Genomic DNA, 27,089 nt, shown 5'->3' with positions numbered 1-27,089 from the left:
AGACCACTCTGGATCACCACAACTTACCCAGGTGGTGATAACATCATTAGAGCCAGGTAAACGCCAATCCAATGTATCACAGTGTACAGTATATTTGAATGGTGGGAAGGTAATAATACTCTACATCCCATTTTATGCAGAATTGGCTCTGCACACAGCTGTGCATGAGCCATAAAGTATATTTAGAGCCAAGGATTGACTCTATTCCCTTCCTGTTGGTCAGGAAGACTCCTCTTTGGATGTGATCCAATCCTATTCTTGGCCCTAAATGTACTGAGCCATACAGTATTCCACCTGCATGCATGAGCCCTAATACAATGTATGAAGCCTTTGTTTGTACTATTGCTCTGTACAACCTCCAAGTTCTATGAAGCCATAATACGGCACGCACAGAAGTCTTTGGTTCCCTACTGTACCTTCATTTGGCTCGGTCATGTGCATGGAGCCTACAGCGTGCGGATTCATTGGCAAATCAGCAGATTTTGCTGCCTGTATCTGTGTAATGTTTATCAAGCCAGATATATGGCAAATAAAGAAAGATGTCTGAGGAACTTTCTTTTTTTTATGTATAATTGATTGTTATTTTTGATCATTATTTTCCTGTTGCAGTTTTTCTATATCTCAGTTGATATAAGTTTACCCCCATCCACCTCAGCACATGAAAACACAGTCTGGCTGCGTTAAATTTAAGTGAGGCGGAAAAAGCCAAGTTTAAGATGATCGTTAAAAGTATAACTATATGTTTTCAGGCTAAAATAAAAGTGTGTTTGATATCCCGGGTCAATGCTAAGGGGCAAATGGAGCTTTTTACAAAATATATATATATATACATACACAGACATGGCCGTATCATAAGCGCACGTGAAATAATTGAGATGCTGTCTATCCTTGTTTAGGTGATGAAATGCTCACATTAATCGGCTGCTTTTCATTTTAAGCTCTGCGAGGTAGACGGTAACGGCTTTCAATAAAGTTCTATACAAATTCCAGAAACCTCGTTGTATATTCTTGTCAACGTTGTTTGTAGCACTTTGAAGTAAAGCATCTTGTTTTTAGCGTTCCTTTAATCTATCATTTTCCATTAGTGAAGTTGTCTGTATCAAAAAGAAATAAAAATGATTCACCCCTTGAAAGTAGGATTCCATATTTAGCCTAAATTCTTTTACCTTCCGCCTTTCCCCCTCTTAAAGGGAGATGCAGGGCTGCTTCATTTTACCCATGGTGTGAGACTTAATTATCTTTACCCAAGCAGCTAATTGATAAATACTTATTAACAATTTGTTCGGCTCCAAAGCAATTTAAAAATGTGATTTTTCTGGCCAGATTTAAAGATAAAGTAAAATAGAAAGATATAATTTACTGTCTATACAGAAATTCACTTCGCTTTGTTAACCACTTGTGAAAAGGGGTCATAAGAGATCATGACAGATCAGTTGAAGAGATACCGTTATAGTCTATAGGTGACTGATGCCACCGTTCAGAATCTATCACGCATGGTTAACGTATACGTCATTAAGTTATTGAACACCCATGACGTATATATAATTTAATTGGATGCCTGTGATGTATGCCATACAGTGGCATATGCCACCCAGAGGCTCCCATGAACAAGTGTATACCATATAATTTTTTTTGCGGGATCCTACAGTATGGAATATCTTCGGCTTCGTTCACATCTGCATCGGGACTCTGTTCATGGGATCTGTCGAAGCTTTCCGTCAGGGTAACAATGAACGGAATCCAAGCTGACACCATAGGTTTCCATTTGCATTACAATGGTGACGGATTCCAGTGCAAATGGTTTCCATTGTTTTGATGGAATGAATAGCGCAGTCGACTACGGTCTTGGTTGTCAAAACCACGGAAACCTTACACAACGGTGACAAACGGAAATCATTTCCACCGGATCCGTCACCATTGAATCAATAGTGATGCAAACTGAAACCTATGGTTTCCGTTCATGGGTTCCCATGACGGAAAGGTCCGACAGAACCCATGAACGGAGTCCCGGCGCAGATGTGAACGAAGCCTTTTTCTACTAAGCTATTTCATACCTGAAAAAAAAAAAAAGTTTACTGACGCATACCGCCTGACAGACGCCAAAAATATACACTTTTGCCCTTCGCCAGGTTGTTGTAGCCCTATGGAGACGTTTAGTGTGTACGCCGTGACTTTCTCGGCTTACACGCTAAATATACATCACAAATATGTGAACGGGGCCGAAAACATTTTATCTCCATGTGTAATACACACCGCATTTACAGTCTATATGCACTGCTGCAACTATTTTTTTTTATTGCTCCAATGCATCTAAAATAAAAATGAAACAACCTTGCAAATTGTCCTATAGTCTTAATTTAAAGATCTACCGTTTTTGTGTCTACCTGTGTCTCCATCGTTACAGATGACCAATAAAACCTGTGTGTACCCTGATCTTGCAGTCAGGTGTATTTGGCTCTGACTTTTTGCTAATCTACAGACCAAGCGGTTTCTATTCACTGACTGCAAGCAAAAATCCTGAAAAAAATTAGGACTCGAAACAAAAGTATTTTACAAATCTGCAGAACTTCATATTATTTACACAAAATCAGATGACCCTAACAAATTGACAGACAAGAACTCAAGGACTTACATGTAATGTGGATTTTTTTTTTGCCAGTTTAAACTTGCGATGTTCGCAGTAACCAAAAATATGTTACCAAATCAATAACTCCTTTTTATTCATTTAGAACGATCAATATACTTTGCTCTATACTGACTTTGTTGCCGCATAAAAGTATTGAAGAACTAGAAAACAAGAAATTCAAAGGCAAAATTCTCAGACAAAATAAAAAATGTGTCATAACTTTCAGACGTAATAAAAGGAGAACATGACCTGGGAAACATCACTTGACAAAATTGATTTTGTATGTTAGAAATTTTCTTCCCAAAAGATATCAAGTATCAGATAAGCCGTCTCGTGTTGTGCCCTGCACAGTACAATGAAGGGGGCACACGTGATGTGTACCTACCCGGTCATACGAGAGTGCAGCCCGCCTGTCACCGCAGACACAAGGCCTAGTGGAACAGAGAGCCCGTTCTGTCATCGATTTTCCTTTCTTGCAAGCGGATGTCAGAGGCAGACAGTTCTTTCCATACTGTGGAGATTTCAAGAGACGGTTCGGGGACTGAGGCTCATTTAAATTCTGTACACATCCCCGGTCTGTGTAACCAGCTTGTTATTATTGTACTCTGTAGAATTGTTCAGCGTGGATTAATTTCGCCGGCTAAACTCGGAGAGAACGTTTGGCGGAAAAGATTGAACTTTGGCCAGTCTGTACCCTCTTTATAAAAAAAAAAAAGAAAAATCGGATAAAAAAACGCAATGAATTGTGGAGCTGGGTAGTAAATGTTTCACTTTAAGAAAGCCATGTCTTTTGGCTGAGGGCACAAAAAGGGCAACGCTTGCTAAGTCTACCATTCCTGGGTGCCACAACTAACATCTGTCCTACTGTGATAACGAAGTATAACGTTCCTCTTAACACAGGGCTCATTTTAAAACGTAATACTCTAGAGCGACTTTCAGAGGCCCATGAAAACTTTACCGTGCTCAGTCACACAGAACGGCAGAACTTGGCTTGTTATTGAGTTCAGAGATGTGTAAAATCAAACGCTAGACAGATATCTTAAAAAGTCTTTGGCTGCTTTGGGATGATTTTTTTTGTATGTGTCTTTCAGTCAAGTATTTACATCATTTAGGTTACATGCCTGCCATACAGCACAATAATGTAGATGCAGGACACGATATAGACTGGTGGAGGCCCAGGGGCTAAACATGTTTGGAGACCTGTCACATTTTTTGTAAGGAGGAAAATAATGGACAATGCTGCCATAACTCCTAAATAATGGAGGCTCAAGGGCAATTGCCCCTTTTGCCAACAGCCCCATTGTCAAAAGTGGTGGTGTTTCTTGAAGAAAACAGCCCTGTTTTTTTAATCTCATACAGCCTCTTTAAAGGGGCTCCTCCCCATTGGACAATCTCTACTTGTTAGAAGGGTCCCCGGACAATAAGGTGATAACATGGTGTCCCCTTGCTGGAACTCTTAGCGATTAGCTGTAATCTACAAGGGAACCTGGCAGTAAGTGTTCAATTTCCCTGCAGCGCCGCCACAGGAGAAATCAAACATTACACAGTGCCCATTCATATCGATGGGTTGTCTGTGTGGTGAAGGACAGGACAGGTTCTCCAGAGTGGGAGACATTCAGAATTTCCTAATAGGGTGCATGAAAATGGGTTTTCTCCACAAGACAACCCCTTTAATTGCATTGTGCCCAGGGTGCCCCAATTATTATCCAATTTTTTTTGTCTACTTGCACTCCAGACAAGTTGCTGTGTAAAATGGAAAATATATCACACAGTGTCTGGGACAGACTCCAGTCAGCGCATATGAAAGGTTGGAGTTACTCGGGATAAGCAGACGGCGCGGTCCTAGGCTGACGCCTTGTCTTTGCTTAATGAGCTGTGTCTCTATGATAGGGAACCAGTGAACAACCTTGTCTCCTTATATGAGACGGCAGCTGCATTTATGGTAACACAAAAACGTATGTCAATAACCTGTCATCGTAATTGACTCACTTACTACGGCTCCATCTCCTTACAGTAAATATGGTCTCTAGTGAGACTGACAGATATGAGCAACACAAAGCACTCAGTCATGTAATGTACTCAACATATTTACATTATCCTGCCTTATGTAGTACAATGATATTGTTTACTTCAGTGGCCCCTGAACTGTGCCTCTCCAAGCTGTTGCGAAACTACAACTCTCAGCATGCCCCGGCAGACGCAACAGCAAGAAATGCACAGGTTGGAGAGCACGGAGCTAAACCAGACATTTCTATAAATTAAGGATTTATTCCCCATTATACTTCTGCTATGATCACTCCATTTCTAGGAGTAAGTGATCTGATAACACAGCACCAGCTGCAGGGAAGTTAAAACAGTTTTCCTGAGACTCAATGATTGACTCTCCTTGAATTCCCATCGATCAACAGAACGAATGTTCAGCCACCTGTATGGCTGTGCCTGGTACTGCAGCTCAGCTCCATTAAATCACTGGCGAAGCACAGCGCCTCCACTTTGCTGATGAATCAGTGGGGGTCCCAAGGATCAGACCCCCACTGATCACACTGATGTTTTTTTCTGGAAAATCCCTTTAAGTTCCACCCCTCGGCCCTGTGAAATTGTTAGCAGGGGGGTAAGGCAACCTGTTTATGGCATATTGTACTTGGCCTTTGTCTCAGTATACACAGGCTGTCGTAAAACAGTCAGGATCTGGTGACAGGAAAAACTTTTTGGGAATTTTGTTTAATTTCGTCTTTGCTTGTAGGTGAGTCTAATAATCAGTAATAATCAGTAATAATATTCTCCAAATTAAAACCTACACTTTAAGCATCGATTAAATAAACCAAAAGAAGGTGAGTTTTGTAGTCTGTGGGGTCATATTTTTGCTGCAGACTGGATAATTTCTCTGAGTTCCAAGAGAGAGAAAATCTTGTTGGGTGTATGGAACAGGCCTGAGGCTTTTGCTCCATTAATCACTTTAATGATTCATATATAGATATTTTTTGTTGCTTGAGAGAGTGGCATTCCCAGGGATAAGGACAACTCGGCATTGTAAGTATTGTGTAATGACGTTATCTCTTCCCACAAGCTCTTTCTCTGCATCTCTATAGAGACTCTGGACGCCTCTTCCTTATGAGGTTTGCAGCTCAATCTCTAGTACGCCATGTCTCCCCATCTCGCTCACTTTGCTCCCGGGCCTGTAATTATATGTTAGTCAGTTGCACAGAGGTGATTAGTTTGGCTAAAATTAGATGCCCAGAAGAACTAATGTTCCTGCAATGATCCACTGACAAATGTTTATTATAGTCCCCCACCACCAATTCTTCTGTAGAGAAATCTATGAAGTTAAACAGCGACTTGGTAGCAAAGACTGTATTTTTGACTATCGCTGGAAAGTGAATTTCTTTATACTCTGGGCCCAATTTTATAGAATTAATAAAATTTGTGCAAGATAGGAGACCTATAACCCATTAACATCTAAAGATTCTGGCTGATGGCGAATCATCCTTGACAAGAAATAGTTCTTGTAAAAAAGTATAGACGCCTTCCTCTACTTTACATTTTCTTCTATTACATAAAAAGAACTATTAATCTGAAGAACTAGGCTGACATTTCTTGAAGGATGTCTGTTAATATTGGGTCAGACTCACTATGGTCCATGACCCACTATCATCTTTTCACAGGATAACTTTTGAGATTATTTCAAGAAAAATCTATGAACTTGAACACCATTTTGCCCTTCTGTATATACATAGGGGTGAATCTAACAACTTTTCTATGCGTAGAAAAGTCGCAAATGGCTCAAAAGTTGCAGTTGCGACATTTGGGCAGTTTCCGCAACTCTATTCTAAAAAAAGAAGCGCTTGGAGCCTAGCGGAACGGGGCAGGGACACCCAGGCCAGACGTATTTACTATAATTGACACCAGAAGCTGGCGCAAATTATAGTGGAAATCTACACCAGCTCTTGGCCGATGCACAAAAAAAACGAAGATGCAACACATTTATTAAGAGTCGTGTGCCTCCTAAGGCCCTTTTCCACGGCCGCACATCTCCCTGGAAATGCATGGGGACAAGCAATCTTAGTAAGGATCGCTTGTCCCCATATATTACTGATCATAACTCCTTGTGAAAGAAGCAAACGAGCGCCGATCAATGAGCGCTCTCCTTGATCGGCACTCGTTTTATGGCCCAAATTGTCCGGTGTAAAAAGGCCCCTTACTCCAGCTTGTTTCTAATTAGAACTGGCGTCTGAAACGCCACACTTAATAAGTTCCCCCCCATAAAGGTAAATGATAAAATTCTGTCTGTTTGCAGAGTCCACAGTTTGTAGTAAGTTTGCAGGTGCTCAGATTTCGGGCTTATTCAGACGAATGTATAAATAGTCCGTGTGACAGACGGTTTTTTATCGGCCATCATACGGCTGCATGTATTTCTATGGGGCTGTTCACACGGCCGTTGTTTTAGTGGAACGTGACATGTCCTATTTTTGTCCGTTTTCACGGATCCTTCAGTAGACAAGTCTGAGGGATCCGTGAAAACAGGTCCCACATAGGTGCGAATCAGATGTGAAAAACGGAAGTTTTTCTTGAACGATTTTGCACACATTCATCTGAATAAAGCCTTAAAAGTATGATTTAAAGTGGACATCCAGTTCTTCAAAATTGATGACCTATCCTTGGAAGGGTTCATAGAATCCAGTATAGCAGGTAATAGATCCCTACAACATTTCTGACCTAAATTGGAAGCATGAAGGGAATTTTTTTTAACACAACATGCCAAATCTTTTACCTCCACAATGTCCTTATGAATTGGAAGCATCATATATATATCAGTAATCCCAGTGACAAGGTGGCGTCTACTTAGGAAAAGTGGCCAGCTCCTTACTGCATGATCATGTTTCTCAACCTTGTACCTTGGGTTTGGCCCCAAAAACATTGTTTCCAACTATGGTGTATTGGCCCGTCTTAGAAGCCTTATGTCATAAAAACAGCCACATAAGCTTCGTTATCCGTCGTGATTTGTGGCTGTAAACCAGACGTAAGCACAAAATACACTGGTATCAAAAATTGACAATTCAAACCAGTAAAACCCATAAAACGGATACAGGAACGTGTGACTCAGTCATATATTTAATGGTACATAACACAAAATATATATTTCCCTGATAGATTCATTGCATTAGCATCTTTTCTGGCTGTCAGCGGATATATTTTTCTCAGAGTGACAGAGTTAATGTATTATCTTCATAAAAGACGAGTCTATGCAAATACGTCTCTCCCTCCGCTGTTTTCTACCCATCATGCTTTGGTCCCAGACATAAAAGACACTGACAATATTTGATGTCCCTTTGTTTAGCAATCCTGTGTATTGAATTAAAGACATGGTTTTATCCAAGGGTTATAGTAATGAAACAAGACTTGCGGTGCCCAGCGAGCAAAGAACATGTGTGAAGTATTTAGCATTTGATGTTTGGCATTTATTGGACTTTAAAGTTCTTTAGTGAAACAAACTGGTTGATATTTTAAGTTGGATCTCTCGCTAAGTACATATCTACCGGCGCTCCTTTCTTCCGACAGCAGCAGATCTTTGTTTGCATTGGGGATAATTTGCAAATTTTTCCCCTGATCGGAGATTAAAACGCTAAAGATTTTTCTTCTCAATTATTTTTTTTTATTAACTTTTTTTTTTTGTCACACCCAATCAAGATCAACCAACTCTCTGTCTTCTATCAAGTGGAGAAGCCAAGGAGAATTAATGTAAGAAGACAGAAGGAATACCGTGTGCAATTTTAGAAGGAAATGTTCTGTCAGACTCCGAACAAGCAGCAAGCGGGAGGGTGTTCAAAAATTAATAATCTTGCCGTTAGAAGGAAACTTTTTGAAATCGTACTTTTCAATCCAGCAATTCATTAGGGTCTGATGATATTTGTAAGTCTAGAAACACATTGGGGGATTTATTAATACTGATTCACCGTGCAAGCAGTGCACCAGTATCTCTCCCCCATATAGAGTTTTCGGCAGATTAATGAATCTGGAATAGACTAAAAACAGCGCCAGGTTTGACCCGACGTGGTTTGGAAAATGTTAATAAATAAGTCACGTTCAGTGCTACTCTTATGTCCTGCTATCTTTTTCAAACACATTTTCAGTGTGTCGAAAAAAATTGACACATGGGCTTTATCTCCTTATGCTCTATATTTATCTATCAGCCAATCACTGTGCATCTTATATTTTTACAGAAAATTTTAAATTATCTAAGGTGAGCTCTGATTGGTGGACATGAGAAATCAGACCAGTTTTTTGGTTAGTTTGGATAAATAAGTCCCATGGGTGGAGATTTATCAAAACTGGTGCAAAAGACCTCTGAAAAAACGAGAGCTGGAATCTGATTGGTTGCTATCAGCCACAGCGCCATCTTAGTGAGGTCACTGATTTTATTCTCAAAAGGCATGTAAACCTGCAACTGGCTATATATTCGTAGAGCACAAGTTTATTTACTTACAAGACACAGCTCGAAACCTAGTGTAGACCATTAAAATTGCCTTAAAATATCACCTGACTACTTGCAGCTGAAGATGATTTATATATATATATATAGAGAGAGAGAGAGAGATATATATATATATAGGTTCTGTACATTTTTGTAAATCTTGATCAAATAAGAATGCAACTGTGTTGCTGACTTTCTGATATCTATTTGTTATAAGAGCAATCTTGATGACCGTGTGCAAATATATCCCTCCACCCGTTATTCCAAACTTATTGCTAGTATATGCCATCACTTTTTGATCAATGGGGGGTCCGACTTTCTTGTGAATTAAGGGGCCACAGCAATGATTAAGCGCAGTATCCCCTTCTATGTCTTCCTTGCACAACGGTGCTCCCTGTGTGCAAGGAACTGCAGATATCCCAATTCACTTGAATGGGGACCGTGCTTCAGTCTCCTGCACAGCGGGTTGCCGGGACGCTGATGTGCAGGGAATATACAGTGAAGGGGATGCATCCCATTTATTCTCTGGATCAGTGGGGGTCCCTGAGTTCAGACCCCCACCAATCCTAACAATATGGCAACACTTTATAAGATAGCATACGTTCTCCTAGAGACTAGCACTCTGGGACGGATTTTTAACAGAGCATAGATTACAAAGTTACAGTACTGCACATACTACGTTCAGCACTATTTACAAAAACATTTAAAGAACCCCTTTAACTATTCATAAGGGTCTAATGATCAACGATCTAAGGACTACAGCTAAAAGCAAGTGACGTCACTGAGGCACAAGCTGCTTTGTAGAATATCCATTGGGGACATAAAAGAATTCCCAGTGAATTGACAGACTGGGTCTACTGGTTCAGGAGGATCACTAGGAGTCCATACTGCGGAGACATGAATACTTTTTACCACCAGGATATGCAGATGACTGTACACTTTGGTAGGTATGGCTGTACGGTTAGGTCTTGAATCACGCATGAAGGATTTATTGATGCCTGTGGGTTAAAGGAGCACATTATAATGATGATCACAGTGCGATACAAGTGACATTTATCATTGTAAATATTTCAGTTTACAGCAAAAACATTTCTCTCCTGAGAACTTCAAGGGAGAGTAGAATATTTTGCTGTACATCAGAGAGATGGAATCCATACACAGCACTGGGATAGCAGCCCGCACTCTTATAAGGGATTGACGGTCTCTTATTAGACACCCTCATGCTCATGAAAGGATATGAAAATGACTGCAGTCAAGGTGAGGGCTGGCATTACACTTGGTGCTTCTCATTGGCATCATTTCTGAACACTGAGGTTATTTCTTATCAGGTTTATTTCTACAATTCCATATTGTAACACAAGGGGCTTTTAGACATTTCTTGCACAGCTGCTTAGACTTGGCCCCTGCTGCTGTAGGTAGTTTTTTGTGCTTTACAGCAAAATGAGGCATCCAGACTGGAACATTGTAAGTTAGCCCTATGTATCTCACTACGAATACTAATATTATTTACCATTGATTAATACCTAAATTATCCCTTCCTCCTTGCTGTGTCTTCTTAAAGCAAATGTCCAAATTTGAACCAATTGAATTTTTGCTAATTCATTTCATAATATATATATATTTTTTAACTGTTCATAGCACCATTTTTCTTATAAAAAGCTCCAAATTCTACGCATAGACAGAAGTAAATCGAATACTCTGTCTGCCTGTAGCCACCACTAGGGGGAGCTTAGGAGTATACTGCGTACTATTTATACATCGTACTCAATAATCAAAACAGTATGGAGTAAGCTCCCCCTAGTGGTGGCTTCAGGAAGCCAGAATGTTATAAAGGGAACCTGTCAGCATTTTCTGCCCTAACCGTGGGCATCTTCATATAGTGACAGGTGCCCTGATTACACCAATCTATGTTTCACTCCTTAGAACTGTGTCGTTTTAGAGAAATCATAGGTTTAAGAGACAAGCTTCTCTTCGGTTTCTCCCTTCCTGGCTTAGTTTGACTGGCAAGTCTCCCTATTTGTGTATAGTAAGAGACCTGTCACTCAAGCTGAGCCACAAGACTTAAGAGTAAAATATATTTTAGTGTATTCGAGGCACCTATCGCTATATCACATTATATATATATTAGAATAAGAAATTGATCAGCACAAAAATTCTTGGAGCACTTTTTTCTCTAGATAGCGAATATATATTATCCGCATTGCAGTGGAGTATATCTGATGGAAACATTGTACCATACCAGGTACAGGCAGCTGTAAACATCTCAGGAAGAACATATGCACGTGTTACAAGGCCAGAGTGATGCAAAGGAAAATATTTTAGAGCTGTTCGTTTGCGTTATGGATGTCTAGCAAAACTGTCGGAGTATAACAGCTACAATCTTGACATCTAAAACTTGACGATATAATGATTGGCTTTCTTCAGATATTATTTTCTTCACCCAAGATGTTTATTTCCTTGCTATTTGCATGTATGAGTAGTTAGTTTGCTGGGACGGTGTTGGGATCTTGTCGATGGTTTTGTAGTGTCTTCTACCCAGCACCATCATTTCCAGTATATATTATGCTCTAACATTAACCACACTGTTACATCTGCAGAATACCCAGAGGCCGCGGCTGCTAAATATGTTAAGCTGACCATACACAGTGGTCTAAACCGGTCGTCTTTAACCTCTTTTTTGCTGACAGTCGGCACGCTCTGACATGAGATTTGCAGACGTGGACCAAATACAAGTTTCCTTGGAAGTCAGTCTGCCATGTTAGATCTTTTTGTCTCCACTAGGCACAGTTCACACTGAGTTTTTGGTACGGATTTTGAAACCACATCGGAATCTGCGCCAAAATAAGTCTGAAAGCGCTTCCCATTCATTTCAGTGGGAGGTGGAGGCGTTTTCTTTGCTGAGCGGCTTTTAGACACTCGTGGGAAAAGAAGCCTCTGCCTCTGACCTCCCATTGAAATCAATGGGAGGCAGAAAAAGCATTACCACTGCGTTTTTTGCCTGCGGTGCTCAATGACTGCGTAAGAAAAACGCAACGAAAACTGCGGCAAGAAAGTGCAGGCAGGTCAAAATCTGCCTCCAAATTCCTGAAGGAATGTTGAGGCAGATTTTTTCTGCCTGCAAAATATTCCATGTGAACAGGGCCCTATTGTGCAGGCTCTAATACATTGTGGGACGACAAACCCCTTAGTCACTCCATCCCAGGTCACAGATCAGTCTGACAATTTTTTGTGATTGCTCATTTTAGGGCCTCATGCATACAGCTGTATTACAGAGCTGTAACGCAGGACGCAAAGATGTTTATGGGACCATACTGTCTTTTGTGAGGCCATATTGTATTATAAGGCTTTTTGACCTGTTATTTAGAGAGGGAGCATTTAGCGACCTCCAGCTCCTTGCAGGATTCATACCCCCATCCCGGGGGACCTGTCTCTGGGGGTCCAAAGTGGACAAGCCCTTTAATTTCTATAATTGTGAGAGAGACTATATACCATTTAATGCTCACAGGAACATTTCTCACATGGGCCTTTTCCTCCTGATTGTTTTCTGTACCTCTGTGGATCTTCCCGCAAATTATCCCAGCAATAAGTAACTGGATCACGCTGGGACCAGAGCTTTAAATATTTGATGCCGCTCTTCAGAGTTTTAACACCATTGCGGGCTGTGGAGTAACTCTTAATCTCCTAATGATACAGCGCGACTGAGTGATGCACAGAAGTGACACGATCACGTTTAGGCTCTTGTCATACAAATATTGGTGGAAATATAATGTATAATGTTCCCCATTTCTCTGGATAATCTTTGTTCTCCCACAACTAATTATGTTTATTTATAATACATGCAGCGCTGTACATCTTATACTATTCCTGATATATTTTAATGGGGGAAGATAAATGGTGTTCGCTACAAATATAGCAGAGCTGAATTAGTCATTTAACTGCTGTGACTCATTGAGCTGCAAAAATGCAGTCCTACGAAAAAAAAACACTATAGATGTAAGGCTATGTTCACACGCAGAGTCAAAAAGGTCTCAAAATACAGAGCTGTTTTCAAGGGAAAACAGCTCCTGATTTTCAGACATTTTTTGAGCAACTCGCGTTTTTCACAGCGTTTTTCTACGGCCGTTTTTGGAGTTTTCATTGGAGTCCATGAGAAAACGGCTCCAATTACGTCCCAGGAAGTGTCCTGCACTTCTTTTGACGAGCCGTCATTTTACGCGCCGTATTTTGACAGCGACGTGTAAAATGACAGCTCGTCTGCACAGAACATCGTAAGACCCATTGCAAGCAATGGGCAGATGTTTGCCGACGTATTGTGGAGCCATCTTTTCAGGCGTAATTCGAGGCGTAAAACACCTCCATTACGTCTGAAAGGAGGTCGTGTGAACCCAGCCTTAGGCCTCATTCACACGAGCGTGGCGTTTTGCGCACGCAAAAACGCAGCGTTTTGCACGCGCAAAAGCCACTTAACAGCTCCATGTGGCCTCAGCATATGATGTGCGGCTGCGTGCTTTTCGCGCAGCCGCCATCATTATGACACTCCATTTGGATGTTTGTAAACAGAAAAGCACGTGGTGCTTTTCTGTTTTCATTCATCCTTTTGACAGCTGTTGCGCGAATCACGCAGTTCGCACGGAAGTGCTTCCGTGCGGCATGCGTGGTTTTCACGCACCCATTGACTTCAATGGGTGCGTGATGCGCAAAACGCCCAAAGAACGGACATGTCGTGACTTTTTTTCAGCGGACTCACGCTGAGTAAAAATCACGGACATGTCTGCACGGCCCCATAGACTAATATAGGTCCGTGCGACGCGCGTTGCACGGATGTAATTCCCGTTCGTCTGAATAAAGCCTTACAGTGTGATGTTAAAATGATTTGTTCTAAGTAACAAACACGGCTCTATTACATTGACAAAAACTGCTCTGCTACATCTATATTTTGTCCAGTCTTTTGTATTTTATTTTTCATTAGGACGTAACTTCTGTCCGTTTTTCTCCAGATCCTCATCTTTTCTTCCATTCCAGCTGGAGTATTTAAAATCTATTACCCTCTACTTCTCTCTCCTTCACTATTATCTAACTTTGCAATGATTATGGAGAAGGAAGCCCTCTGCAGGCTCATATAGCCAACAGGAAAGGGCATATAGCCTAAGGGGTAATCCCATAGCAGATACAGTATTTATGGCATATCCATGATATATGCCATACAGTAAATGTCTAATAGAGGCTGCTCCCAGCACATGCATGGTCAGCTCTTTATTCATTCTCCACCTGGATGAGGCAGACAGCAGGAACTTCAGCAGGCGGGATGGGGATTGGATGACCCCTGTTCTGGAGATAGATGCAGGTCTCCGCTTTTGGACCTGCACCTATCGGACAAATATCCTGTGGATTTGCCATTAATGTCTAAGATGGAAATAACCCTTTAATTAGACCCCCCGTTCTCGCAAGCCCCACAGGAGCTTCATGGGTTGTCTCTATTATGCAGGCTCGTGGTTTCATGGCACCAATTTCTTCGCTGCTTGATAAATAGGTGGTGAAATCTTGGTGCAGGAAAGGTTAAAATCTCAGTACTCGGCTGTCACGGTATTCAGCTCCTGGTTCATCCAATTACATGTACAGGTGCATTATTGTACTTTCCACAGACACGTGCGTACATCTACCAGGGTCAGAACGAGGAACTTCAGCGCAATACTGTAAACATTCGTTAAAATAGAAACCAGAAAGTTGTTTTTTGTGAGGTGAATTCTGCACTATCCGATACGAGACGTCTTTATTTTTGATTATTACATTCCTTTTATTGCATGTTATCTGCACCAGCCGCAATTTGCTTGTTAGGCATGCTTGGAGCAATGAGAGTCTTGATGTTACAAGATAACAAGTGCCGTATTAGCCGTTCATATTTCATTACAAGCGCATCAAGCTGCTTGGAGAACAGGGGTGTCCGTAGCGTAAGGCCTTTTTCTTTGTCACTGCATTTAATACTCCTCAGCTGGGAGCCCCGCACACATACATGTCGTGTTGTGACCCTGCAGAAATGTAGTGAATGTTCTGCAAGATCTGGGTCTCTGTGCTGCTGCTTTATGATACGAATAAAGCTGCATGCACCACAAGTAACAATACAGACGATCATCACGTCTGGTGCTGTCTGAATGAAGAAGTTCTGCAGGGAGACCAGAGGATTGATGGACGAGTCTTTCTGCAGAGAACGTAGACTTCAGATAGGAAATCAAATAAAATGTAAAGCTGTCAAATGCCTATGGAGCCGCATGTAAGACCTGGATATGTTTCAAGGGAAATTCAAGACGCTCGGTTTTAATTATTTAGAGCTCCCCCCCCCCCCCCTAATTGCAGGATTACCTTAATTCCTTCCCGACATGTCGTATGTATACGTCATGGAAAGTCAGCACTTCCCGCGTTTTGCAGTATCCATACGACAAATGGATGGCACCGGCTCAGAAGCTGAGTCGGTGCCATCATCGCTGGATGTCAGCGTTGTATTACAGCTGACATCCGGCTGTAATGGCGGGGACCGAAATTAGCTTCGATCCCCGCCGTTAACCTCTTAAATGCATCGGTCAAAAGCGATCGCTGCATTTAAGGAGGTTGCAGCTCATCGAGTTCTGGTGGCTGCAATGGCAACCGGAGGCCTAATACTGGCCTCCCAGTCTGCCTAGCACGGAAGCCATTCAGGAATCGCATAGCTGTGCTGTGTCCACGAGACCTAAGGATGATGGAATAAAGGACACTTCTGACTATTTTTTAAGGCCCATTATTTGATATTCGTATCATAGATAACAGAACTGAACACCTATGCATCCCTTCAGTAGACAATGGACATAAATGGGAGTAAACGATTTAAAAATGTTATAATTTATCATAGAACTTACTTGAACAGCATTCACTCACTTTTTAAAGTCACAGCGCTGTATGAGTCCTCTGTAAATCTCTGGTCCGGTGACAGTTAAAGGGAACTGGATGGTGTTAATGGATGTGTCGTGCGGTTTCCCATATACATCTGCATACATTACCGGACAAAGATCCCCTGTGTCTGAGCAGCACAGTCATACACTGTCCCAGTCATGGGGTGAGATGCAGGTCACGGACTGTGCAGGTACCTCATGCAGCAATGATAATAAAGGGAGAGATCAGTAAAAGGTTTATTTCTATGTACATGGATTATTATTTAAAAAAAATAAAACCACTCCATATTCCTCCTATTCTGCTCACTTTACAATCTGCTGCTTATGACATGGAATTAAATTCTACTTTCAGACTTGGTTCTACAGAATTAGTTGTTCCTATTTAATGGTAAACTGAGACAGAGTTCCGGTTTGGGATTATTCATTATCCTAGTTCTTCCAATTCCCTAACTCTATTGGTTAGGCAGCACCTGCATAAGTTTGGTTGGCTGCCTAGTAAAGCAATGCCTGCAGGTGGTGTTACCATGCTGTATTGTCATGCCCTTGTAGAGATCCAGTGATGTCTCTCGGGTATAGGACAGGAGGGATGGTGGGGCTTTTATGGTATCGAGGGGTGGACATACCATATGTGCAACCTGTGCAGTTACAGGGTTCAGTAGGAAAACAGTCCCAATACCACCTTAAAAGCAGCTTCCAACTATCTATTAAATTGCATGTAAGAGACTGAGCTGATGAACTTAATGGCTCACAATTACTGGTGGATTGTTAGAAAAACATGAGGGGTGCTGTATGGTTAGCTATGAAAGAGCAATGGGCCCATATACAGTTCTTGCACAGGGGCCGCTTTGCTATCTGTGTCTGCCCCTGATGGTAGCACGTCTGGCCCATGCATTTTGCCTTCCAGTCCTCATAGCTGAAGTGTATATTCTGCATAGACATGGCCCACATTTACTATGTAGTTTGCCCCAGTATTTGTCGTAAACTGCAAAAACTGTCGCAATTCATGACGTGCGCCAATTTTACGTTAAACATGGACTTTTCTCGTCACTCGACCAAATTGAAAAGTGACCAGAAATGTGGCCATGGTCTAAATTTATAAAGTATGAAGTCAGAAAATGGTGCAAATTTTGTTGCAAGTCTACATACGCTGATAGGCATAGATTTGATTTTATGACTTTAAAGAGGCTCTGTCACCAGATTCTCAAACCCCTATCTCCTATTGCATGTGATCGGCGCTGCAATGTAGATAACAGTAACGTTTTTTTTGTTTTTTTTTAAAACGTTCATTTTTGGCCAAGTTATGAGCTATTTTATATATATGCAAATGAGCTTTGAAATGGACAATTGGGCGTTTTTTTTTCTCGTTATATCCAACTGGGCGTGTATTGTGTTTTTAACCGGGCGTGTTTACGTGTATGACGCTGACCAATCAGTGACCAGTCAGCGTCACACACTCCTCTCCATTCATTTACACAGCACATAGTGTTCTTACTAGAACGCTGTGCAGCCACATACACAAGTGTCCTGATAATGAATACACATGAAATCCAGCCTGGACGTCATGTGTATTCAGAATCCTGACACTTCTGAATCTTTTCTGTGAGATTCCAGCAAGCCACGCGTAATCTCGCGAGATTACGGAGGTAAACGAGATTTTGTTTCCCTTGCTGGAAATATCACAGAAAAGATTCAGAAGTGTCAGGATTCTGAATACACATGACGTCCAGGCTGGAGGTCATGTGTATTCATTATCAGGACACTTGTGTATGTGGCTGCACAGCGTTCAAGTAAGAACACTATGTGCTGTGTAAATGAATGGAGAGGAGTGTGTGACGCTGACTGGTCACTGATTGTTCAGCGTCATACACGTAAACACGCCCGGTTAAAAACGCAATACACGCCCAGTTGGACATAACGAAAAAAAAACGCCCAATTGTCCATTTCAAAGCTCATTTGCATATATATATATATATATATATATATATATATATATATATATAAAAAATAGCTCATAACTTGGCCAAAAATGAACGTTTAAAAAAAAAAAAAAAAAAACTAAAAAAACTTTACTGTTTCTACATTGCAGCGCCGATCACATGCAATAGGAGATAGGGGTTTGAGAATCTGGTGACAGAGCCTCTTTAAGACACTCCCAAATTTATTGAGACGTGCGCCTTTTACTAAATTTAGGGCAAATCACCAAACTCACTCCTTTACTTAGACCGGTGATGGCCACACGAAACCACTTCTACCCATTTTGTCTGCCCATTGTAATCTGCATATATTCTCTATTACTCCTGTTGAAATATCATAGATTTTGTGTGAGAAGGGGGGGGGGGGTGTTTGGCTCATTAATACTGAACCCTTCTCTGTACACCGCTATGTAGATCTGATCAATTTGCATCTTGAAGGATACCTTGTTACCAGGACAGCTCCCTATCCCTAAATGTATCTTACAAATTCCCTAACTACAATGAACTGGGGCGCCATTGCATCTGGACGTGCCGATCAGATGGAGCGGGGAGGTAAAAATATCTTGCCACATATATACCTCTAAGCCATATATATACCTCTTTAGCAGAGCAGATAGGGGTCACATGATACACTTCCTGCAGTCCTTACTAAGAGGAATAGTCCGGGACCAGACTTGTCGTCTTCTGGTTCCGTGATCGGCACTTTAGGGGCATTTAGTGTGTGCAATTGCCCATAATCCTACAGGGCCTGTGACTGTCAGGGCATGTTGAGAGTTGTAGTTTAACAGCAGCAGGAGAGGCAAAAGACTGAGACAGTTGTCTTAGAGACAGTTTTTGGTTTCTAAAAAAATAAACACCCCTGCTTTGTCACCATGAATATAAAGTCTTCAAAAATACTGGATTTTTTTATTGCTGCATTCTTTACATTTCCAGATGTAAAGCAATGACCCCAGTATACGAGGCTCCATTACTAGCCAGCACTCGGCTTTCCACTGGGTTAACTGCCATTCCAGCAGACGGACGTACCTACAAAATGTAATTAAAGCAGCCACACAATGTGCAGGACTGATGAGATTTTTCAGAACCATTAACGTTCATCTGTTTTCCTTTGTTTTCCTCTTTGTGCTTTTTTTTTTGCCGACTTACAGTTTACATTATTAAAACATGCATAATTTATAATTAGCCAAGTGTCTTGGACAAACAATTAAAGTCTGAAAATGAAAGCGATCTGTTTGAGGAGCTGTTCAGTTCCCGCAGCTTTTTTTTTTTTTTTTTTTTAAACCAATGGAGTAATGAGCCTGCAAGGCAAACAGGAGCTCTGACAGTATATAATATTTCACCAGAAACTGACAAGTGGGATAAATCTTCCATGGCTTGAATGGTGATCCTAACAAAAATAAATACATTAAAAAAAATATCAAATCATTTCATTGTTGGTGTAAATTTTTTACTCTTCCCTGCAACAACGCTGTAACTAGTAGAGTGTAACTTTTATATTTGTTTGAAAGACTATAGTATGAGACGTTTCAAGATAAAAAGGGTTAACGGGTTTGTTCCACAAAGACAACCCCTGTCCATATGTCTGTCATTGAGGTGGGTCACCTGCTTAAGACCCCCTCTATGAACCTTGGCAGACTCGAGTACCATAGGGTACTATAAATATCTAAGCTCAATTCAGTAGAACCATGGTGGGACGGGGTCCTGTGTCTATAATACAGATGTTAAAATGCAGAAATATTGTCAAGGTCTTTTAAAATATATAAGACTGGTTAACTGTTTCAAACCCAGGATTAAACCACATCCAGAAACCAATGGCATTGTTTCATTGGGACAGTATTGCACAGTGTCCAAAGATCCCACACAACCATCACCACCAGAGGGCGCTCCTGCCTATCACAGAGTAGCTGAGATTGGTGTAGGAGTAGAAAAGCTACATGCTTATATGCTAATAGATACATCTAGTAAATATCATGGACCGGACAATCTCTAGAGCTCCAACGACTGAAGAATTAATTGGGTTATCTGGGATCAGAAAATAGGATCTGAATTTTTTTCTCCCCGAAACAGCACATCCCTTGTCCATGTGTGCCTGTGCCAGTTATTGTAGCCAGCCCCACTTTAATGGCAATCCATTGCAAAACCAGGCGTAGGCCATAAATAAGAGTGGCAATGTTTCTGGTATATAAAAAAAAAAAAAAGGGAATCCCATTTTCGGATCCCCTTTAAGCTTTGGAACACTGGGGAAAGAGCTTACATCGAAAGTCACCAGCAGTGGATGCTGTCCCATAGAGCTGCCAGGGAAGGGACTCTATCCCATTAGGCCAGCAAGTAAAGGACACAACACCAAGGAATGGACACCTAGGGTGGAAAGGCTTGGAGGCAAAGTCAGTGACTGGCATCTAACTCAAGAATCAACTAAGGCCTCATGCGCACGACCGTGCTTTTGCAGCCGCAATTCATCTGCAAAAATGCGGGTGAGTTGCAGACCTATTCATTTCTATGGCTCCACGTACACGACTGTGATTTACATGGATCGGTGTGGGGGCTGCAAATGCGGACCACAGAAACCCAGGACAAGTCATTTTACGTTCCGGATTTGCGAATTCACCAATTGTTATGGATTCATGACTCCTGATGGCACACAGACGCACAACAAGAGTTTTTTGTGGTCCGACAGCCCGCAACGTACCCTTTGGTTTTGCAGACCGCAAAACCAATGCGGTCGTGTGCATGAGGCCTAACACGTAACGAAAGATTAAGGTTTATTTTGGTTCAAGTTTTAAAGATGTTTGAAAATAACTTATAAATTATATATATATTTTTTAAACTATAAAGACATCTCTAGTAATACAAGGAAGCTTGAAAGTGGGTATTTTTTGCATTTTATTACATACAACGTGTATTTTACAAAGAAAAAGGGTAAGTTCACACGTAGCGTAAAAACTGCATTTTCCGCAAAGGATTTTATTGTGGAAGATCTGCAGCATATTGCAGTAGCAACAGAGTGTATGAGATTTGAAGTAATCTCATCCACACGCTGCGTAAAAAATTTGCCGAATAAACTTTCATGAATTGACCTGCGGTTCGGTTTATGTCAATTTATGCTGCAGAATCGCTGCTCTTCTGTCGCTGGTTTCCCCTGAATTCAATGGGAGGTAAAACCTGCAACAAATCGCAACTCAGAACAAATTTTTTTAATTTTTTTTATACTTAAGATCTCTCTACTTCTGCAACCAGCCCGGCCTCCAGGGATAACGTTCCATCCCGTGTGTTTTCTGCAGTCAATCACAGGCAGCAGTCACATGGAATGAAACATCATCCCTTAAAGGGAAGCCTAGAAAATGGGTGTTTGTTTGATAATCGATCGTACGATTCTTTTGGGGGGTTAAATCAAACCATTTCACTCGGCTATCCCCATTGCATTACAGGTGAGACACTGATATCCGCTATTGTACTTTCTTTTTTTAATTCGGTCACATTACTATGCAGATTTATTTCATATGCTAATACCTGTGCATCTCCGTTGCTATGTTTTGGTGACCCTGATAACCAGCAGTCAGTATAGATTCTTTTAGCATTGGCTGCCAGGGTTGGTGAAGCATGGCAGATCCGCTGGATGGAGCAGGTAAGGGAAATCAACAGAAACTCTGGTCATACTTGAGAAACTATAACAAACTAAAAAACATTTCATTTACAAAAGGAGGATGGAGATGGTTTCTAAAATGTTTCATTAGTAAAGGTAAATTGTGTGATTTGAATCCATAAAATTCCATATATTCTTATAAAAAAGAAAATCTGGATTCCTTGTCGAGCAGTAAAATCACGTTGGACTTGTATTAACATTGGCCGGCTATTACAGGTATAAAACACATTTTTCCACCATCGCATGACAAGCACTGAAAAATATTAATTGTCATTGTAATTCGGCCAGAATTCCATATGCAGTTTTTGAGACAAATAAAGGAGTAGATATCAAAGAGACGTATCAGCCTTTCCTTTACACTTTTCCTTCTTTTCAAATACACTGCTGCCTTTGGCGCAAAAAAAGATTCACGAAATGCCACAAAATCTTCATGTGTGATTGCAGACATAAAGGGGTTGTCCAGGGTTAGAGAAAAGAGACACAGCTTTTTGTTTCCTTTTCCCCAGGAACTGCACCACAATTATAAACAGTCCCTTTTCTCCAATCCCGGACAACTCCTTTAAATATTTTGCTTTGGTAATGGACACCACATATAGGACCCGCACAAAAGGATAGGCCTTCAATGTATATTCCTCGAAAACCCCTTTAAAATAATTTTAAAAAAAAATGGGGGTAATGTTGGATTATACATTGTATGAGCCCTGCTGTAAAGGAAACCTAAAAAGTCCCCTTCCAGTTTATCTTTGTCACTTACTAACATCAACCGAATATTCATAATTTTAATTTTTTCTTGAATGATATTTTCGGTATGTATTAAACGCGTGCAATAAGTGCTGCCATTTTGAATAAGTTATGAGCACAGGTGGCGTAAATACTGCAGAGAATCCGCAGCATAATACAGTAGCAGAAGAGTGGATGAGATTTCAATAAATCTCATCCTAACGCTGCGTACATGATATGTGGAGATTGCGCACACAAATTCACCTGTGGTGCGGTTTCTTAAGTTGAAGCATTTCAATTGTGGTTGCGGAATCGCCGATAATTTGTTGAGGGTTTTCCCCATTGAATTCATTGGAGATCTAAACCCCGCAACAGTCAAGTGTTACGACTTTTGCGGTGGAATCTCAGCGATTAAGCCAGAAAAGTCGCAACATAGAAAAAAAAATAACAACTTATACATACCTCTAAAGTTCTGAAGGGTGACCCCCTGGGATGACGTTTCATCCCATGTGACCGCCGCTGTAGCCAATCACAGGCTGTAGCGGTGGTCACATGGGATGAAACGGCATCCCAGGGAGCCAACTTAGGTGACGTCAGATGGCCAGCCTCCTGGGATGACGTTTCATTCCATGTGACTGCAGCTGCAGAGGTCTCCTGGCATGAAACGTCATGCCAGCAGGCCGGATAAATGCTGCAGTTTTGCGCAGCGGACGCAAAATTTGGTGCAGTTTTTTTTCCCGGAATTCGGTGTGGCCGTCGGGGTGGATACGCTGTGTACCTTTACACATCGTATCCGCCCCGTGTGAACTTAGTCTAAATCTGAGTAGATTCTGCAGAAAACGTACTTGGTCTACCTAGCCTCTCCTCCTGCACTCTCCTGGCAAGAATAGGCAAGGGATAGAAATGGGAATATAATGCTGGGGCAGGGGCTGCCAGCCAGACCCTACTCTTCTGTGCAAAAATACAAGGTTTATTCTTTGATATTTTTTAGTAATATAAATTGCAAGGCGCTACAGGTGCCATTGCACCTTTGACACTGGTACAATACCGGATAGATAACTATTTAGTAGATATGCCCCATGTCAGATTTTGCAGACGTTTGCCAATATTTTCCATATCCTGGCGGGTTTAGCCGCTCTGTGTTCTCACTCTGGGCACGATGCATCACTTCCGTGAGCAGTATTTATGTATAAATGCAGCACATTATGGTCCCGGGGACGCCTTGTACTTCACAGCTCTAATTACTGGCTGTTTCCAACTCTAATTAGACTCACCTGTTCTGTTATTCTGTGCTTTCTCAAGGCTGCGGCTGGCGCATGGCAAGAGATAACTAGCTTGGATTTATTCTGCAGCACAGCTATATTTAGTTTTACACGGTCTCTTTTATACGTCCTTAGTTGACCTTGTCATTAAAATATTGGCCTTGGCGTCATCCCCTCATTGCTTAGCGAGACCTACAGATCAAAAGTGGCTACAGATCCCATTTGAAGTTTCTTTTGAGTCCATTGAATCAGAATTCTGTTATGCTAAACTTGAAATGTGTATCCAACACGGTATAAAGATTTGTTGAGTTTGCTTACAATGTAAATGGAATAGCCAAGTTTTACAGCACACAGGTCCAGAAGACCGCTTCTTTGGTTGAGGTGTAGCGTGGTACAGCAGTGTTCTGCAATCCGTGGCATCTACATCATGATGGGAGTTGTAGTTTACGGACAGCTGCAGAGCCACAGTTTGGAGAGGAAGGGAGAAAAAGTAGCAGACAATGACCATAATAAACAAACTAAGTCACTGTTGATGCAGAGTAGGGACCTCCTTACAATTTTTGCTATGGTCACTCATGGTTACTTGTTAGGTCTTTGGTATTTATACTATAATCATTACCGGCATCATCCAAAGACCGGCCAGGCAGGTTAACGTTGCTCTCCAGGATTAGAAAAACATGGCTGCTTTCTTTCAAAATCAGCGCTACACCTGTCCACAGGTTGTGTGTGGTATCGCTCAGTCCCATTTACTTTAATAGAGCTGAGCTGTAATACCAGACACAACCCATGGACAGGTGTGGTGCTGTTTTTGTTTTGTTTTTATTAAAAGTAAGCAGCCATGTTTTTCTAATACTGCATTACCCCAAGACACTGGGTTCCATATATCAAAGTAGTAGCAAATAAAAAAGTGGCGAAGGGACCATTATCTACCGCAGTTTAGAGATATAAGTTGAGCTGTGGTTGCTGAAGACCCCTTTATATCTCGCAGGCATGTATGGATCTGTAATAGAATGGTTGTGTGTAGGGCTAGGCAATTAATCTATAAATGAACAAAACCAAAATTCAGCTAAATTAACAGACGTCATCTCGTGCATTTCTTCAATTATTCTTCCCCGGCTTCAGCTGTACCTCCGTCTTCCGGATGCAGATCCAATGGTAGAGCAGGGAGCCGTAAGGTTCGTCCTCTACCATTCACTATGTATCGCCGTGCACTTGTGGCTCAGGGCAAACAGACACGAGGCAGTGAACTCATCACGCCTGTCTGCACCGAGCCACATAGACCGGAGGAGCTGAGGGATCTCCTCGACTAGTCATTGGAACGGGGTTATAGGAGTATGTATTTTATTAGGCACTATTGGGGCTGTGTGGGGGCAGCTGTGGGGCGTTATACAGTAAGGAGGCAACTATGGGGGACTTTATACTGTGTGGAGGACCCCTATGGGGGCAGTTATACTGCGTAGAGGCAGTTATGGGGGCATTATACTGTGTGGAGGGCAGCTTTAGGGTCGTTCTACTGTGTGGGGACAGCTATGGGGGCATTCTACTGTGTGGGGACAGCTATGGGGGCATTATACTGTGTGGGGGCAGTGTCAGAAGTTGTATTATATACAGTAGTTCACAGCAGGCTAAGGAGATAAATATGAATTCAATGGTTTAAGCGTGCAAATAGGGAGCGTGGTATGCAGAAGGCGTGTGGCCTAAATAATCGTCCATTAACCGTAAACGAGGTTACATGTTCAATTAATCGTGACTTTGATTTAGTTCATAATCGCCCAGCCCTAGTTGTGTGTCCTGATTACGTGTAACAAGTCATTCCTAACTTTTCATACTGTAATAAAAACAATAGATTTAGCTACATAATAGCCTAGGCAATAGTAGGGCAGCACGGAATCAATGCAGCCAGTCCACCGCTGAGGTGCTGTCCATAGTGCTGAAAGGCTGACACTAGACGCAGCTGTCCTGTTATCACTGGTATCTATAATATACTATATACTACCTCTCTTTTACTTGTAGCTTTCTCCTTATACAAGATGGAAGAGACAGATTCAGCAACCTGGTTCCCTAAAATGACTATAAATCAACAGGAAGATCAATTTTCTTGTCATTTTCTAATCTGTTTTTATTTTTGTTCATGTTCTTTTCCTGATTTAAATGCAAACTTAGTCCCCTTTTAACATTTCAAAGTACCGTAATAATGCATGATGAATTGGGTAGCTTTGCTTTAACCTCTCAGGGACACGGCCAATTTTGGCCTTGAGGACCGAACATTTTTTTTATATTTCCCTCTTTGCACCCCTACGCTTATAACTTCATGTTTTGTCCAACATAGCTGTATGAGACTTTGTTTTTTGCAGGACGAGTTTTACTTAATGTACGAAAAAAATGGTACCTACATAATTGTTTAATTTCAATACATTTTTATTTTGGAAAAAATATAGAAAAAAAAGCAGTTCCACTGCAGTTTATTTTTTTACACCATACACCGATCATAAACAACATTACACATTTATTGTACAGGTTGTTACAGACGTGGCGATACCAAATATGCATATATTATTTCACGTTTTGGGACTTATATTTGAAAAAGTTTATTGTAAAAAAAGTGTATTTGTGTATTTTTTTTTTTTTTTAATCCCATAGAGGGATTTTTCATTTTGATTTTTGAACCTTAACCCCTTAGTGACCACCAATATGCCTTTTTACATTGGTCACTAAGGGGCCTTAGGCTAGGCTGACGCCTTTTCACGTGAGCCTAGTCTAAGTCCTGCACGGGTCTCCCGTGTAAGCTGGAGCCGGGGCTCAGCTGTCAATAGCGACCGTGGCATTTAACTTTGTTTACAGAGGGAATGAGCTCCCTCTGTCACCCATCGGCGGCCCGCAAATGCAATCGCGGGTCTCCGATGGGGTGTCATGGCAGCCGGGGGCTTGATAAAAGCCCCCAGGTCTGCCCAGGACATATGCCTGTTAGGACGCGCCGGAGGCACGGCCTAACAGATTGCCTGTCAGATTTACACTGACAGGCAATAATGCTCTGGTATAGGAAGTATACCAAAGCATTATAGCAGCGATCTGAAGATCGCACAGTAAAGTCCCCTAGTGGGACTAATGAATTAAATAATAAATGTGATATAAAGATTAATAATGAAAGTTACAGTAAAAAAATAAGTAAAACCATTTTTTCCCATAAAAAGTGGTTTTATTTAGTAAAAGTGTAAAAAAAATATAAAAGTACACATATATGGTATCGCCGCGACCGTAATGACTCCATTAATAAAGTTAATATGTAATTTAAACCGCAAGGTGAACACAAAAAGTCCTCATACAGCTATGTAGACGAAAAAATAAAAACGCTATAGCTCTTTGAATGCGACTATAGAAAAACGAATAAAATAGCTTGGTCATTAGGGCCTAAACTGGGCTGGTCACTAAGGGGTTAATGTACCGGCATATATCTATATACTGATAGTAATGTACCG

General features: G+C 41.3%; 1 protein-coding gene and 1 long non-coding RNA gene across 5 annotated transcripts in view; one reads left to right on the top strand and one right to left on the bottom strand.

Moving 5' to 3' along the window:
• CDH4 (cadherin 4) overlaps nucleotides 1-27,089 on the top strand; it is a 537,863-nt gene that overhangs the window by 297,236 nt on the left and 213,538 nt on the right. The window lies entirely within an intron of this gene.
• The window catches only part of LOC142665642 (uncharacterized), a 299,137-nt gene continuing 280,359 nt past the window's right edge, over nucleotides 8,312-27,089 (bottom strand). For all 3 annotated transcript variants that reach the window (XR_012851532.1, XR_012851531.1, XR_012851533.1), the window contains 3 exons: nucleotides 21,499-21,600; nucleotides 16,002-16,210; nucleotides 8,312-10,093 (listed from right to left, as the gene is read on the bottom strand). This is a non-coding gene — a long non-coding RNA (uncharacterized LOC142665642). The remainder of the gene's footprint in view (nucleotides 10,094-16,001; nucleotides 16,211-21,498; nucleotides 21,601-27,089) is intronic.

The sequence above is a fragment of the Rhinoderma darwinii genome, chromosome 13 (genome assembly GCF_050947455.1).
Source record: "Rhinoderma darwinii isolate aRhiDar2 chromosome 13, aRhiDar2.hap1, whole genome shotgun sequence".
NCBI classification, from domain to species: domain Eukaryota; kingdom Metazoa; phylum Chordata; class Amphibia; order Anura; family Rhinodermatidae; genus Rhinoderma; species Rhinoderma darwinii.
The sequence above is the reverse complement of the archived record's forward strand: the minus strand, read 5'-3'. Positions and strand labels throughout refer to the sequence as shown.